This window comes from Magnolia sinica, chromosome 4 (assembly GCF_029962835.1).
Source record: "Magnolia sinica isolate HGM2019 chromosome 4, MsV1, whole genome shotgun sequence".
NCBI classification, from domain to species: domain Eukaryota; kingdom Viridiplantae; phylum Streptophyta; class Magnoliopsida; order Magnoliales; family Magnoliaceae; genus Magnolia; species Magnolia sinica.
The window spans coordinates 40,137,291-40,154,243 of NC_080576.1; the positions used below are offsets into that span (position 1 = coordinate 40,137,291).

General features: G+C 42.0%; 1 protein-coding gene across 1 annotated transcript in view; it reads left to right on the top strand.

Annotated features, from left to right (window-relative positions):
* LOC131243051 (AP-1 complex subunit sigma-2-like) overlaps positions 1-14,445 on the top strand; it is a 50,714-nt gene extending 36,269 nt beyond the window's left edge. Inside the window, exon 8 of the mRNA XM_058242114.1 lies at positions 14,155-14,445. The gene's annotated coding sequence lies outside the window, so the exon portion shown is untranslated. The remainder of the gene's footprint in view (positions 1-14,154) is intronic.
* The last annotated feature ends 2,508 nt before the right edge of the window (positions 14,446-16,953 follow it).

A 16,953-nucleotide genomic window follows, 5' to 3' on the forward strand; every position in this document is an offset into this window, starting at 1 on the left:
CACTCACTCCCACATTCTGGGACGGTGTTTCAACACCAACCTGACTCTGTCTTAGATGCAGATGATGATGCGACTCCCGAGGCAGAGCAGGAGTATGAGGATGACGAGGACGCGTTTTCTTTTATGCAGTTCTCAGGCGGGTTCATGTGAGCCGTGCCTTGAGCTACCGGGATTCTGGGTTTCTTTTGAAATGGATGATTCCATTTTGATACTTATATTTTGAAACAAACACTTGTAATTATGACCTGGTAGAGCATACATATCTCAGGGACTTATATAGATATACATATATATTTCTTCAGTCTTCCGCTTACAGATTTCACCTATCCCTGGATTATGTTTGCAGTTTGGCTTAATCTACTCCATGTTTTATGCACTCATATAGACAACATACATCCATCATTGCATATATTGCATAAGTGATGCTTTAGAACTTGGGAGCTGAGTTATGCTCGACCCCCGAATTTCAGGGCGTTACATTAATATTCCTCCAATCGATCATAAATTATACTTATAAATGATACGAGTCACAACGCTCCATCTACAACCCTTGGACTGATGTCATTAGGAGTGGATTTCTTAGAAGTAAAATAGTTAAGCCCTTGAAAAATCTTAGTACCTTGGTGGCTTGCTAGAAATTTTTTTGAATTAGACACAATGTTCGACCAAACCAACATCCACGCCATCCTTGCCCTACTTTGAAAAGCCCACTACAACTAAGGATTTGAAGACCATATTGCTTGCCATACTTGATCGCCTCGCCCCGCGTACTAGCATGATTGTCGTCTAAACATCTTAGAAACTACTACATTTGTAGACTCGAGAGAGACATGTGTCTCCACGTCAATTATCATCTCATCTTCGCTAACCATAGAGTCAAGGGTCATCACCTCAACAAGTCTACGGACCATCTCCACAACCTACATCGCTATCTACATACTAACAATTCATATGGTACTCTTTAACACTACCGCCACCCTCGAGCTCACCTCCTCTGAGGCGATACAGTCGTAACTAAGGTTACGCCAACAAGAACTATTCACGATACATCTAAGAAGCCACCTCAACAGTTGCATCTATATCGTAGATCTCTTCAGCATCAACAACCAAGGCTAAAAGGACAGGCACCAGAAACTAAGCATGCCACTATGAAATTTCTGTCACTCTTCACCATAAATTGTCATAACTGTGGATGCATAGGTCATCCTGCCCACCTCTGCCGACGACCCTCCCATTTTTAATATTCACAGAATCAGGGACCTCCACAACAGGTCTACCGACCACCTCCATTGTTTGTGCAACTAATCTTATACTGGCCACCTTCGCCACCTTCTTAGGGTACACAGTTGACTCTGACACCACTATAGCCATATTCGTAAAGATCCGCGCAGCCTCAGCAAATGCAACATCAAGTTAGGCCTCCCTTGTATTGGCAGTCGAGACCAAAATCCAGATACCATGATTGCCAACTCTAAGACATGTCCTGTAAGGTCCGTAACCTAGTCCGTACCGTTCTTTAGGATCCTGCTGTCCTCCCGGTTGAATTCCGGTGACTCGCGATTTGTAATCAGCGTTTGCGCGTGACCCTAAGTCGTATCTCGTAGATCTGAGTCGACTCTACTAGAAACTTATACCCTAGTGACCGCGCCGTCTCCGTAATTCTAATGTTGCATCTTGCGCTTCGATGCGATACCTAGGCCAAGAGTTGTGAGCACGCGTTTATTTCTAGAAAAATGTCATGCGTTGCGAATTCCAAAAGAATCTTTACAACCCATCACATCAATCAATTAAGTCAAGTTAAGTACACATCCCATCTCACACCCATCCCTCTCTTATACAAACCATCCCCAAAGTCAACCCTCTTGTCACTCACCCCATCACTCACACCCATCCCTTTTCATCCCATCACCTCTCTCTCTCTCTCTCTCTCTCTCTCTCTCTCTCTTTCTCAAGTCCATTTCCCAAGCAACCCCAAGAGAGAGCCAACATCCAAGCTCTTCCCAAAGAGAGCCAAGTGTGGCCCACTTCCTACCTCCCAAATCTCCCATCTCCACCCTTCAATCCTCATCTTCCACCGTTAAAGAAGAAGCTAAGAAACTTAGCTTTCCAAAGGACCAAGAAGAAGTGAAATCAGTGGGTGATTTGTAGGTTAGATTGTGTTTTTGATGATAAGCCAAGTGGGGCCTACGATTGATGGTATGGATCCTATTTGGGACCCATCTTGATGTATGCTTTGTATCATGTATTAAGGGACTCATAGTGGCGGGCCCCCTCCATCACGCGATTCTCTCTCTCTCTCTCTCTCCCCTGTTGTGACCCACCTTAATGAATGGAGTAGATCCACACCGTCCATCAGTGGTAGCCACCTTGCTGTCCACCTGCTAGATTATTTTGGGTAGGCCTGGTTGAAGGGAAATCACAAATTTCGGCAGGATCTTCAAGTGGGGTGGCCCACCTTCGTGGACCCCACCTTGCTGCATGTGTGGTGTATCCACATCATCCATTTTGGAGTGATTATTCCGGGACATGAGCCCAGATTAGGGCAGATCCAGTGGCACCGAGCAGAAATCAGACCGTCAGTAAGCCCACTGGTTTGGGTGGATGTATAGGGTCAGCCCACCTCTTGGGTGACCCACATCTAAGTGGGACCCACCTTGATGTACATATCTTGCGTCCACACCATCCATCTGGATGGTGCTGGGTGGAGCACACTGTGATGCATGTGGTTTATATTCACGCTGTCCGTGATGCGTCTAGCACGTGGGGCCTACTTGATGATGTGTGTGTGGGGTCCACACCGTCCATGGACCCCACCAGATGTAAGTTTTAGCCACACCATCCAGTCCTTGGATGGTGGGGTCTACCATGATGGATGCGTTGTATCCTCACCGTCCAAGGATTGGACGATGAGAAGCGGATTGGCTGGTCTACCACACACCAACTATAAAGCTGATGTAGTGACATCAGTAAGTTCTGTGGGTCCCGTACAATCTTAAGGGTTGAGAAGAAAAATAAGACAGAACTATCTATCAAGTGGACCACACAGCAAAAAAAAAATCTGTGGAGAATGAACGTCTACCATTGAAGTCCGTTTGAGATCACAAAAGTTCTGGATCAATATGAAATGCTTTTTTTTTTAAACAGTGGAAATCATTATCTTCACTGTCATTCATGGTATGGTCCAGATGATCTTTTGATCACTATCTCCGCTGTTATTTATGGTGTGGCCCACGTGATGCGGGCCCACTTCATGTATATGGGGCCCACGTGATGCGACCCACTTCATGTGTATGGGGCCCATGTGATTCGGCGCACTTGATGTATATGAGGCCCATGAGTTGCAGCCCATTTGATGTATGTGTGGCCCATGTGATGCGGCCCACTTGATGTATGTGAAGCCCATTGTTGCAGCCCATGTGATGCGACCCACTGAATGTATATGAGGCCCATTGTTGCGGCCCATGTGATGTGGCCCACTTGATGTATATGAGGCCCATGTGTTACGGCCCATTTAATGTATATGAGGCCCATGTGATGCATCCCACTTAATGTATATGAGGCCCATTGTTGTGGCCCATGTGATGCGGCCCACTTGATGTATATGAGGCCCAATATGATGAATATGAGACCTATATGATGAGGCCCAATGTGATGTATATGTGGCCCATGAGTGAGGCCCAATGTGATGCATGTGTGGCCCATGAGTGAGGTCCATCGTAATGCATATCAGGCCCTTGAGTGAGGCCCACTGTGAAGTAAATTTGGCCCTTGTGTGAGGCCGTGGGCTTACTATACGTTTGGTTCTATGTGGGCCACTCCTTGGGAGCAATGTTGGTTAAATGTCCACATTGATGGGCAATGATGGTTAAACGTCCACATTGTGACCTTTTCCTTAGGCCTTTGTTAGGCCCATCTCATCTTCTCTAAGTGGGTTGACCCAAATCGTTGGGCCTCATTGATATTGCATGATACATGCCCATACGCATCATCTGCATGCTTGTTATGAGACGTGACTGATCATTACATATGCCATTGGGCTAGTTGTTTATGAGACTCTCTGTTAGGTGGAGTTGTCCCACATGAGCGCATGGTATGCGCAGGATTGATGCATGACTGGATTGTGTGGCTCATGCATCTTACATTGTGTGTTATGTTTGTTGTACGCCCTAACGACATTAGGGCCATAGCCTCAATAGGCATATTGTGGATGGTAGGATTAGACACTCGAAATACTATTATTAGCATTGGGGCGCAATAGATGTCCCTAGGTGAAAATTCCTAAAGCCGATGGTACCAGAGGATGACTCCAACGTCGAGATCGAGTGGATACATGAGCACACGAGGGCCGAATACCAGGAGGCCGCGTGTCACGCCCCAAATTCAAAAATCAGGCTCACAAAATTTTCGATCACTGAATCCAGTGCCGACAGCCTCCGTAGTATCCCATTCTCGGCTCCCAGCGTTTATACGCTAGATTCCGATCCTGGGATCTTACAAGGAGAATTTTTCAATGTACATTTAACTCATAATAAGTATAACCACAAGTTTACCCAAACCACAAAGGTAACATCACTATCACAAATCCACTAATATAATCATTTGAATACAATGCTGAAAGGGAAATACATATATCAAATTAAAGCTCCAAAAGTCCACTGCACGCTCCAAGCTTGACGCTGCTACAACCTAATGCCACCTGCACACATCTATCGTGCATAAGCTTATAGAAAGCTTATAGGGTGGTGTAAGTGTGTGAGCAGTATATGCATGCTTAGAATATAATATCAAAGTAAATGGAGATACTGATAAGTCCATAAACCATACAATATCATAGTAACTAGAAATATTGACAAGTCCATAAGTCATACAATATCAGAGTATGCAATACAAATCAGCTATGCAAATGAGGAGTCAAGAGATCCAAACATCAGATGCCAAGGGTACAATGCAATATGTAATTCTTGCTTAGTCCGTCTAGGCCATATTAGTGCAGAAACATATCAACCCAAAATGCCATATGTTGAGGATGTAATGCAATATGCAATATGTGGTGCGAATGAAATAACCAAGTTGCAGTGTGAAGTCGAGATCATAGTACGTGGTATTGCAGGCTATGGGGCCTATTACAAAGGACTTCTATCCAAACCAGTCCCATACCTGAATTTAGATAGATAGACTCAATATGGTAAGCTCCTGATCTTAGGTTAGTCGCGCACCCTAATCGAAATCCTGGCCATTATGAAAGTGCACATAACAATAGTTGCGCACCACCAGCCCAAGTGGATAGTGAGTAAATGAATGAATGAATATAATGCTGAGTATGCAATTCCTGCTCTATAAGTCAGTACTGTACATCTCTGGGATCATCATCGGGGTCTAGTACACTCCAAGCTGACTACCGCCTTTGCAGGCCGCGCAACCCAGCTAGTGGAAAAGACCTCACTACCCACCTGCCAGCAATATACCAATGCCTACCTGGCTTGTCGATAGCGGACCCATTTAGGAGCTGGTCAGACTCAGCTTAGCTATGCCTACTCCCTCAGGCGGGTAAGGCTAAACCCCCTCCCAATCGACCACGACATAGTGAGAGATGCGGCCTCCTAGTATTCGGCTTTCATGCGCTTATATATATCCACTCGGTCTCGACGTTGGGGCATCCTCTGGTACCAAGAGGGTTTAGGGATTTTCACCCAGGGCTATCTATGACAGCCTAATGCTAGTAACAGATTTTCGGTGTCCCATCTGACTATCCATGATATGCCTATGGAGGCTACCACCCTGATGTCACTAGGACGTACAGTAATCACAACACACAATGCAAGGTGCATGAGTCATACAATCCAGTCATGCATCAATCCTGCACATACCTTGCGCTCATGTGGGATAACTCCACCTATCAGGGAGTCCCATAAACGACTGACACTATGACATATGCAATGGTCAATCATATCTCATAACAAATATGTAGATGATGCGTATGAGCATGTATCATGATGCTATGCTATCATATTCTCATAATCGGTATCAATAACCGGCACCGATAATCATCATCGACAATTGACCTCAACAATGTGGACATTTAACCAACATTACCCCCAAGGAGTGGCCCACATAGAGCCTAACATATAGAGGACCCATGGCCTCACATAAGGGCCAAATATACAACACCGTGGGCCTCACTCAAAATCTTAATACACATCACGATGGGCCTCTCACATGGGCCTAATATGCATCACAATTGGCTCCATCGCCTAGCCCTCAAATGCACCACAATAGGCCTTATATACGTCATATTGGGCCTTAAACATGGGCTGAATACTCATCACAATGGGCCTAAAATACGGGCCGCATATACATCAAATTAGGCATCGACAATCGGCCTCGACAATCGGAATCGACCTTGACAATCGGAATCAGCCTCGATAATCAGAATCGACCTCAACAATCGGAACCAATGATCAGTATCGACAATCGACACCGACAATCAGCATCAATAATAAGCACTGATAATCAGCATAAAAACAAGGCAGGGTCCATAGATGAACAGCCGTTCAACTATAATACAAAGATCGACCCTCGGCCGTGGTTATATCAAATCCGATAGTGCGAAACCATCCGTCTATGGTGAATGGGGCCCACTGATTAGGGTTAACCCACAAGAGAATGATAAAAATGAGACTATCAAGGCCTAAGGGAAGGTCACAATGTAGACATTCAACCATCATTGCCCATCAATGTGGTCATTTAACCAACATTGCTCCCAACGAGTGGCCCACGTAGAGCCATACGTATAGTGGGCCCATGGCCTCACACAAGTGCCTAATATACATCGCCATGAGCCTCACTCAAGGGCCTCACATGTATCACAATGGGCCACGCCCATGGGCCTCGAATACATCACAATGAGCCTCGCCCATGGGCCTCGAATACATTATGATGGGCCTCATGGATGGGTTGCACCAATGGGCTTCATGTATATCAAATAGGCCGCATCGATGGGCCTCATGAATATCAAATCGGGCTACATCAATGGGCTACACTAATGAGCCTCATACACATCAAGTGGGCTACATCAATGGGCTGCACTAATGGGCCTCATACACATCAAGTGGGCTACTTCAATGGGCCGCACTAATGGGCCTCATACACATCAAGTGGGCTACTTTAATGGGCCGCACTAATGGGCCTCATACACATCAAGTGGGCTACTTCAATGGGCCGCACTAATGAGCCTCATACACATCAAGTGGGCTACTTCAATGGGCCGCACTAATGGGCCTCATACACATCAAGTGGGCTACTTCAATGGGCCTTATACACATCAAGTGGGCCACATCCACGGGCCGCACCATATGCCAAAAATAAATCATATCGAAAGATCATCTGGACCAAACTCCAAATAGCGGCAGAGATGATGATTGGAAGATCATTTGAACCATACCACAAATAGTAGTGGTGATAATGATCTCCACCGTTAAAATCCTATAGGGCCCACGACAGAAAACCATGGGAGCAGCCACACCCACCGTTAAACATTTATAGGACTCACCGTGGGGCATTTTTGAGATCCAACTATTCATAAGTTAACATAGAGATAGATGAAGTGAAAATAAAATATCAGCTTATTTGGAAACTACTGTGGCCCTTAGGAGTTTGAACGGTGGATGTCACTGTGCCTCACTATTATTGCAAATGGTGGGGTCCACTTGAACTTTGGATCTGACTCACTCATTTTCCCCATGCCATAAAATGATCTCACAAATGGTTGGACGGTATGGATATAACACATGCATCATAGTAGGCACCACCATCCAAACCATGGATGGCGTAGATAAGACACATACATCATTGTGGGGCCTGTGGAACTTGCTGGTGTCGTACAACAGCGGGACCCATAGAGCTGGATGGTGTGGATTGCATCCACACATGCAGTAGGTCCCACAGATCTTGTTGACATCAAAAGAGCAACTAAATAGCTGTTGTACGTGCAGTTGGCTGCACTAAAAGGCAGAGGTGGGTCCCACATAGGGTCCACCATCATGTATATGTTATAACATAATATATATATAATATAATATAATATAATATTAAATCAACGTCCAGGCCCTGGACGGCTTGGACAGCTACATGCATCAAGGTGTATCCCCACACATGGGGTGGGTTCCACCGTCCAAGGACGGTGGATATATCACATGGTGTGGCCCATCTAATGGATGGACAACTGGATGGGTCCCACGGACCCTGATGATGCTATTACGGTAGCTACATAGTTGCTGCTGTACATTACAACTAAAAAAAAGGGAGGTGGGTCCCACGTACTGGCTACCCTTCCCATATAATATCATATATTATTATTATTATTTATTTATTTATATATATTTTTTCTTTCTCTGATGCGGCTGGCGAGTACACCCCACTGTCAGTTAACACTTCACTATTAGCCACCTCCACTACTTGCTATGTCCAGCGTCCAGGGACGCTGGATGGACGGTGTGGATAAATACCTCATCAAGGTGGGTCCTACATGGACGTGGCCCACCTGATCAGTCTGATATTTGTGTTTTCTCATCATTCAGGCCCTTTTGATGGCCTAGATTAAATAGATGGACGACGTCGATAAAATACATAAATCATGGTGTATCCCACATGGATGGGGTCCATCGGTAGACGGCTTGTAGGTAAACATCATGGTGGGCCACACATCTTATCATCATCATTACCATACTAAAAATAAAAGAGAGAGAAAGAGAAAAAAGGAGAGATCGGATGGTGATGGAGGGACTCCGCCACTATGGGCCCTCCATGATCACAATACATACATTAAAAAAATAGGTCCCGTCACAAGTGGGCTTCTAGTAGAAAATCAACGGTGGATCACCCACCTATGGCTTCCTTCTTTAACTCCTTGAACTCCTTGGCTCCTAAGCTTTAACTTCGACGGAGGATGATGAGATTTGAAGGGTGGAGATGGGAGATAGAGTGGTAGGGAGTGGGCCACATATAAAACTCTCTCACTCCATGAAAGCCATGGATGTTTTCCTCTCTATGGGTTGCTTAGAAAATAGTTAGAGAATGAGAGAGAGATGTGAGGAGAGGGATGGATGATGGGTGTTGTAAGGAAGGGATGAAGAGGTATGGGTTTGTTCGAATTTTAGGTAAAAGAGGGATGGGTGGGGAGAGAGAGAGTTGACTTAGGGAAAGAAGGGATGGGTGCTTGTACTTAAGGTATGGAGTATACTTGACTTGATTGATTGATTGATTGATTGGACATGTCATAAAGATTCTCTCAGAATTCGCAATGCGCGGCATTTCTTCGGAATGAATGCGGGCCCACACTTCCTGGCCTAGGTATCGGATTGGTGCACGAGTCGCGGCGTTGGAACCGCGGTGACGGCACGATCGCAGGGGTACAAGTTTCAAGTCGAGTCAACTCTGATGTACGGGACTCGGCTTAGGATCGTGCGCAAATGTCAGATACTGGTAGAGGGTTGCCGAAATTCAACCAGGAGGACCACGTAGGCCTACTGAATGGTACGGGCTAGGATATGGGTCTTACCCCGCGTCTCCCGCTATGTCGTGGTCGGTTGGAGGGGGTGTAGACTTACCCACCAGAGGTTGGGGCAATTGCTAGGCTGAGTATGATCAGCTCGTAAATGAGTATTGGCTATTGGCTAGGCGGATAGTGAGGTTTCTTACGCTCACTTAGACTGTGCACCTGGGAAAGGGGCAGTGCTATTTGGAGTGTACTAAACCTCGGTGATTATCCAGAGTGAAAACTGTACTGATGTTTGATGCTCTAGTGATTAGCTGCATTGATATGTGGATTCGGATGAGGACTATATGCTTGAGTTGCATCTCGTATCTCATGACCTTGGTATGACCGACATCATTCATGCCTTGCATTGCATGGCCTTGATATGGCCGATAGCATTCATGCCTTGTATTTCATAGCCTTAATACGGTTGATAGTATTCATGGATTTGCCAACATATTTCGCATTACTCTGACATTGCATTCTAAGCATGCTTATATTGCGCACACACTCTCACTACCCTCTAAGCTTTCTATAAGCTTATGCACGATTGATGCGTGCAGGTAACGCCAGACCGTAGCTGAACAGGAAGTGGAACGTGCCGTAGAGCTTCCGGAGTTATGTTATTATTATTATTATTGTATTTCCGTTTTTGCGCATTGTACCTTAAAGTTTTTTTATCATAGTGGATTTTGTGATGGTGTCTTGGTTATTGTTCGTGGGTTATGCTTGTTACGGAATAAATTCATGTTGACAAAAATTCTCCTTATAGGATCCCAGGATCGGAACCTGGTATTTGGGTGCAGGGAGCCGAGAATGGGGTACTACGGAGGCTGTCAGCGTCGGATTCGGCGATCGAAAATTTTATGAGCCCGGTTTCCAAGTTTGGGGCATACACGTCTTCGCCCTAACATCATCTAAAAAGATTTAGCTCAGCCTCAAGAGTATGACCTTAGCAATACAAAGACCATGTTTAAGGTTAAGTTAATCCGGCACCTTCACAGGACGATGCCATGCAAGAGATGATGCCACTTTACCACCATGCGAGGACACAACGTTATGAGTGGATTATACCCCACAACCGGACACAGAGAATTCTAAAGGTACTATTTTCACACTTACATCTTTATCTAGACGATAAGTAACATGATCTAAAATGCTTTCTAAGTTACTACATGATAGAATTAGAACTAGTGACCTTATAGTGGATTATTTGACTAAGATTAGGCCATATGGACCTTGCTTATCGTAAGAGAGAACAAATGTCTCTATCAGTTGATCTCATAGTCACACTGATGAAAGTATATAAAGACTTCAGGAAGAGCTGGAAGCAAATAAAGAAAGAATCCTGAATCTAGAGCAAGATTACACTAACTGTTGTGTAACTAAGTAAAGAAACAGAGGACCACACTAACCATCCACATGGGTAGCCACAACATTCGAAATCTCAACCGCAACACTGAGCTTCTCTATAACCATACTAAGTATCTTAGAGATAGTTAACAACCTTTGTTGTACCTGTCAACATTACAGCCATACCAAGGACCGCACTAAAAATATTGACAACTATTTTAATAACATTAACATTCGCAACTATAAAGACCTTAAAAGACTCGACCTCAGCAACAACAATCTAAGCCAAGAGGCCGCCATCTCATCAGTAAATTTAGGACATGCCATCACATCACTAGAAAGGAGCAAGCTTCGGTACAAGTATACAAGCTGCCTCTTGAAGAAGTGCCACAACTGAAGGAAATGATAGCACAAAACCACCATCGTTGCAAATGCACCAATTGATTTTTTTATAGACTTTAGTATAGTAAATTTTAGAAATAAAATTTTGTTAAGAGGGGTAGAATGTAACATCCTCTTTTTTTTAAATGGTAGGTATTCCAAACCCCACTGATCCCTTTGGTGTGGCCCATTGTAACTTTAGATCGCCTTCATTTTTGGACCCATGCTAGCATAACTAGGCAAAACTAATGAATAGTATGGATTTACCATCTCATCGTTGTGGGTCCCACCGTGCTATATATATATATATATATATATATCTCCACATGCAACAAACCCTCCAATTTTCTCTCATTCATTTATTATTCTTCGTAAAATAGATGTACACCATCCTAAACCCATCAATTCAAACCCTTCTTTGTAGTGGACTCCACTGCCGATCTAAATCGATCACTGGATTCACATATATGCAAAACCTTAATTGCTGAAAGCTCTTGCTCAGATTCCATCAGCATGACCCACCTGATTACTTGATCTGTCCCATTTTTGGCTCCATAATCAACACTGACCATGAGGAAAATGATGAATGAATTAGATTTTCATTTTAGATCATGATGGACCCCATCGGAACCCCCGTCTAACTCATGTAGGAGACCTTCAAGTTCGTAATGCCAGCACGACTTTTCAAAAATTTCTCCTCCTTATTTTCTTTCAAAAACTAACCTCAACCTGATGCTCCATCCCAGCCATTGTTTCTTATCCAAACTGTCAATCTGGCAGGAAAAAATAATAATGTTGATAATAATGATAATGATCAATAATGTGTGTTGTGCATGCACGCTGCCTCAACCATGAAGCCACGAACCTCCAAAACCACCGACAAATCTCCATTAAAGACTTACTCCCTCACCTCCTAAGTTTCCTATATTAAACTCCATTATCCTGAAGAAGTAAAGTCGTTGTTGAGTTGTATGATAACTATCTCTGTACATAGGTCATGCAACAGGTAGGTGATATAACCTACACCCAATACCAAGATTTATACGTAAATATCATAGGCATAGAATGATGTTCAACTTGCAAGTTGGCAAACATAAAACCACCTGTACTTTTGGTTTACATGCATGAATGCTTAAACTACTGTACACATTGAATTACTTTGATTGTATATGTATAACATTACATTTTTTGGTGTATATATGAATTCTTTAACAATTACTTGTTGTTAAACCAACTGTAGACGCTAGTAATTGATGGTGTATTGCATAGCCTTGTTAGATTTACATTGAATCCTTTTATGTAGATGTATTGTTAAATAATGTACACATTAGATTGATGACTACTTGTGCATAAAAATCTTGAATATATTATGTTTGTTATTCCCTCCTAGTATATGCCTTCTTTAGTTACCATCAAATAGTTGTTAATTTTATTTATAAATTCATGAATTCATTTTCTCTTATTAAATAATGTATACATTAAATTGATGATTACTTATATACAAATATACTATGTCTGTTTTTCTTTTATAGTGTATGCCTTTTTCGAGTTACCATCAAATAGTTATATTTTATTTACAAATTAAAATTTCATAGTATTGTTGTTGTAGTTGTTTCTCCATAAAGATTTGAACTATTATATATATGGTATGTCGATTTTTGGGAGAATACATTATTGATGTAATGTAGTGGTAGTTAGTTATATTTGGTATACAAAAATTGTGAAATTGTAGAGTGTATGACTCAAATATCATGATACGGGTGCTCTGCCTAGGGTCACTCTAGAAAGATCGGCACGGTTGCTATGCCTAGGATACACACACGGGTGTTCTTCCCAGGGTCACTTTCGAAAGATCGACACCAGTGCTCTGTGTTGAGTGCTAAATATTGTATATTTTCCTTTGTTTATACCTTGGTTTTATGAACATGATAATGCTTAATCGATATATTTATGCATGTCTGTCTTGAGATGTGATTTTGAGAGCTTAAGGTGAAAAGGATGCTAAAAGTATGGATTTGATGTTTAATAATTGTCAAAGCAAGGATTGGATCTTTGAAGACCAAGATTAAAGATTTCAAGAGTCCAAGATCTAAGAAAACCAAGTGAAGAAAGAAGAAAATCGAATTTGTAAAGTGCAAAATTTAAAACTGCTGAACTTGACTTGCCGATGACATTTAACATACTTCGATGCCATAGGATAATCGATCACATCGGAATTTTAGTGGAAAATTAATTTTGTTACTGGACAATTGGGTATAATGTTCAATTCCATCGAAGACCCTTTAATTCCATTGAAGGCAAGGTTCAATGTCATTGAAGTCAGTTCGATGACATGGAGGATTTCTAATTTTCATGCTCAACTCGCTAGACAGTTCTAGGCCATTTTTTATTATATCGAAGAGTTGTTGGATGACATTGAAGACTGGTTTGATGACATTGAAGGTCGAATGATGACATCGACAACTTACGCAATGCGAAAAAGTGCGAGTTTCCGAATTCGAATCCAACTGGGCCCTAAACCTTTGATGACGTCAAAGGTGCATAGAGTGGGTAAATTTAAGGCGATTTCCAAAGTCAGCCGAATTAACTTGTAAAACATATCACGTGGTGCTCTGCCCAGGGTTGTTCCCTAAAAGATATCACGTGGTGCTTTGCCCATTCCCTAAAAGATAATTAAGGTAGACATATTTTCAAGTTAATTATAGATAATTGCATTTTGTAATTTTGTCATTTATGAAATTATTTTTTTAAATTTTAAAATATTTTTGCGAATATTTATTGTCTCCTTAAATGTTGATTTTTACTTTATTATTATGAAGTTGTGTTATGATGCTAACGTACAAATTTCGGTTGGGATGAAAATGATTTTATTGAGTTGTTGTACTCAGGGTATTTAAACCATTTCAAGTATCGGGTATGAATAATTCGAGGAGGCATACTATTATTAATGAGCCAAAGTCATACTCAGTCTTAAGGATTGCTTTTGTTTTAATTTTAGTCTAAACTTAATAAATTATGTATTTTCTTTTACTCACTTTTGTTTTTGTGAAAGAATGATGCATTAAAGTCGAGTTGATTTTATTTAGTTATGGTTTGTGCATAATTGATGTAAATGATGTCATGAGGAATCTTGGTATATTGGGAATGAAAATAGTTATATAGACTTAAATAAAAGTAAATCTTGCACCTCACGGGCTTGGGATTTGGGTTCGAGTTACTCTCCTAAATTTCGGGGTGTGACACTCAAGGCGCTCGTAGTGGCTCCTTACCTGTGTCCCTTGATCTGTTTCTTGGTTCATTACTCAAGCGACAACTCCACAACCAATGAGGGATTAACACGGGCTTGGCCGATAAAAAAGGACTCGGATGACGCAGCCCAGACGCACAGGGTTAACCACCCCATCAACATGTGGAGGACACCCACAATTAATGCAAGAGTCATTTTACCTAAAGACAGTTATGGGGCAGATGCGACATCATTCCAGTTTGATGTAATAGGCTTATAGCCTTTTGATTACTCATTGGTCACTATGAGGAGGCTTGTTAATCCAGTGTAGGCCGACAGCTCAGACACAGTGTCCCATACCACCATGTCTGGCCTATGAGTCTTGTGGATCGTACCACTAACGGTTATAAGTAGACTCATTCAATAGGAACATGGTATCCTAGATTCTATTCGTTGTTGTTATACATTGCAAACATAAGTAATTAGTCGACTCTTAAGCTAGTTTGATCGACTTGGGGAACTCCAGATTGACTGACATTAGGTGCGAGCAGCCTATGTAGCTTAGCTACTGTTGGTCGTCCGTGTTCGACCCAGATCGATCGAACAAGTTTTTGGTGGCCGACCTAACTCGGGCCACCCCCTTAGTTCTGAAGGTTAGCTAACTGACCCAACATCATAGAAATCCTAAGTATCACTACATATTAAACACTACGTCACACAATCATAGCATATGTTCCACTACACAATCACGTAGGCATTTCATCGAACATGCGAGCATTTGTAGGGTAATATGTTTACTAAAGTATTAAATCAAATATATGAGTATGAATAGAGTAGTACAATCACTTAAGCATTAAATCAAGCATGTGAGCATCGACAAAGCAACACATTCCACCACCTAGACATTTCATCAAACATGTGAACATCTATATCCAACTGATATCATAGATTATACCTAAATTAAAATGTGAAAATATTATCATTGACAAATTCATCTACAAGCAACTAATTACTTACTGAGATCCTCAAGGGTCGATAAAAGATAACCTAGAGATAACGGTGGTAACAATTTACTCGATCTACAGTGCTCCTAGGGTTAGGGTTTTAGAAAAAATAGTTGAAAGACCTAATTAAGCATACAAGCTTGTGAGATTAGGTACAAACCACTATTGAAACCCTAGATTACAAGTGAGATTTAACACTTACTTCCAAATTTTGTCAAGAAAGCTCCGACGACGGCTGTAGTTATAGCGAGGTGGCTAGAGAGGGGATGAGAGAGTGGAGGTGCACCAACACTCACTCTTCCAAGCTCTCTCTTCTCATTTTCTCCTATTTCTCCTCTCTTTCCCTATTTTCTTTTGTTCTATGGCAAAATTGGATGGGGGTAAGAGATACCCCCAAAATCTCTATTTATAGCACCAGATTTGGTGCAAATGGCCTTAAGGGCTAGGTTTTTACTATATTAGTCCTAGGGGAGTGTGCTTTTAACCTTTGGGGTCCACTATAGGGTGTATGGGTCGATATACATTATAAGATAGTTGGCCCTAATGATGATCTGCGTATGAATATGATCGGCCTGCCATTTGGATGCGTCGATCGATGGGTATGATCAGAAGTCAATTCGATGGTCATCAATAGTCGATCAGGGCTGCAACTATACAAATATGTGTAGAGTATTAACTTTTTTCCTAAATTTGGTCACGATCTAATGGTCCGAAAGCCACAACTTTGGCTAAGACCGGATATAGATAACTAACTTAAGTTATTTATTAATTTCAAGAATATTCAAACATCTTATATATTAACCTTGCAAGTCCAAGTTAAGCGATTCGAGATGCAATCTCAGCTCGATGTACTGTAATGGACGTTAAGCCCGCTAAGACGAACATGTTTCTATAGTCTTGAGTTTAGTGGCCCACTAATAAGCGATGTAATATAATGGAGACATTTTTAGAATGAATTGTATAGCGATATTTCTTGTGCACGGTGATTAGGGTGTTGATTTGCTAAGTTCATAGTATGATCCATTCGTGATTAGTGAAAATGATGATTAGATCCTAATCACCTTAAACTGTTGGTTCTTAAGCTAAAAGAGTAAATGGGTTAGTTTGGTTTGTTAACTAAGATCCGACTTCTAGTTGTTTTGGCTTTAAGTAGGTTTTTATTTGGTTACGGTTGTCTTGTGTTCACAACCCCAAGTGTAGGGTTGCGATGTAGTAATAATTCTTGCTGAGACTAAGGTCGAATCCACAGGGACTAATCTCGTGTGTTTTCTGAGAGCAATTAGAACTGGAACTAGAAGAAGATGAAAACCTAATTCTGGAATAAGTGAGGGAATAATTGTGAAAAACTTAATAAAAAACTTGTGAAACTCAAAAGTGGGAACTAGGATTTTGGAGGGTCCACTGGTAGAGATCAGAGAGATCTATTCTTGATTCACGAATACAACTAGAATTAGAGT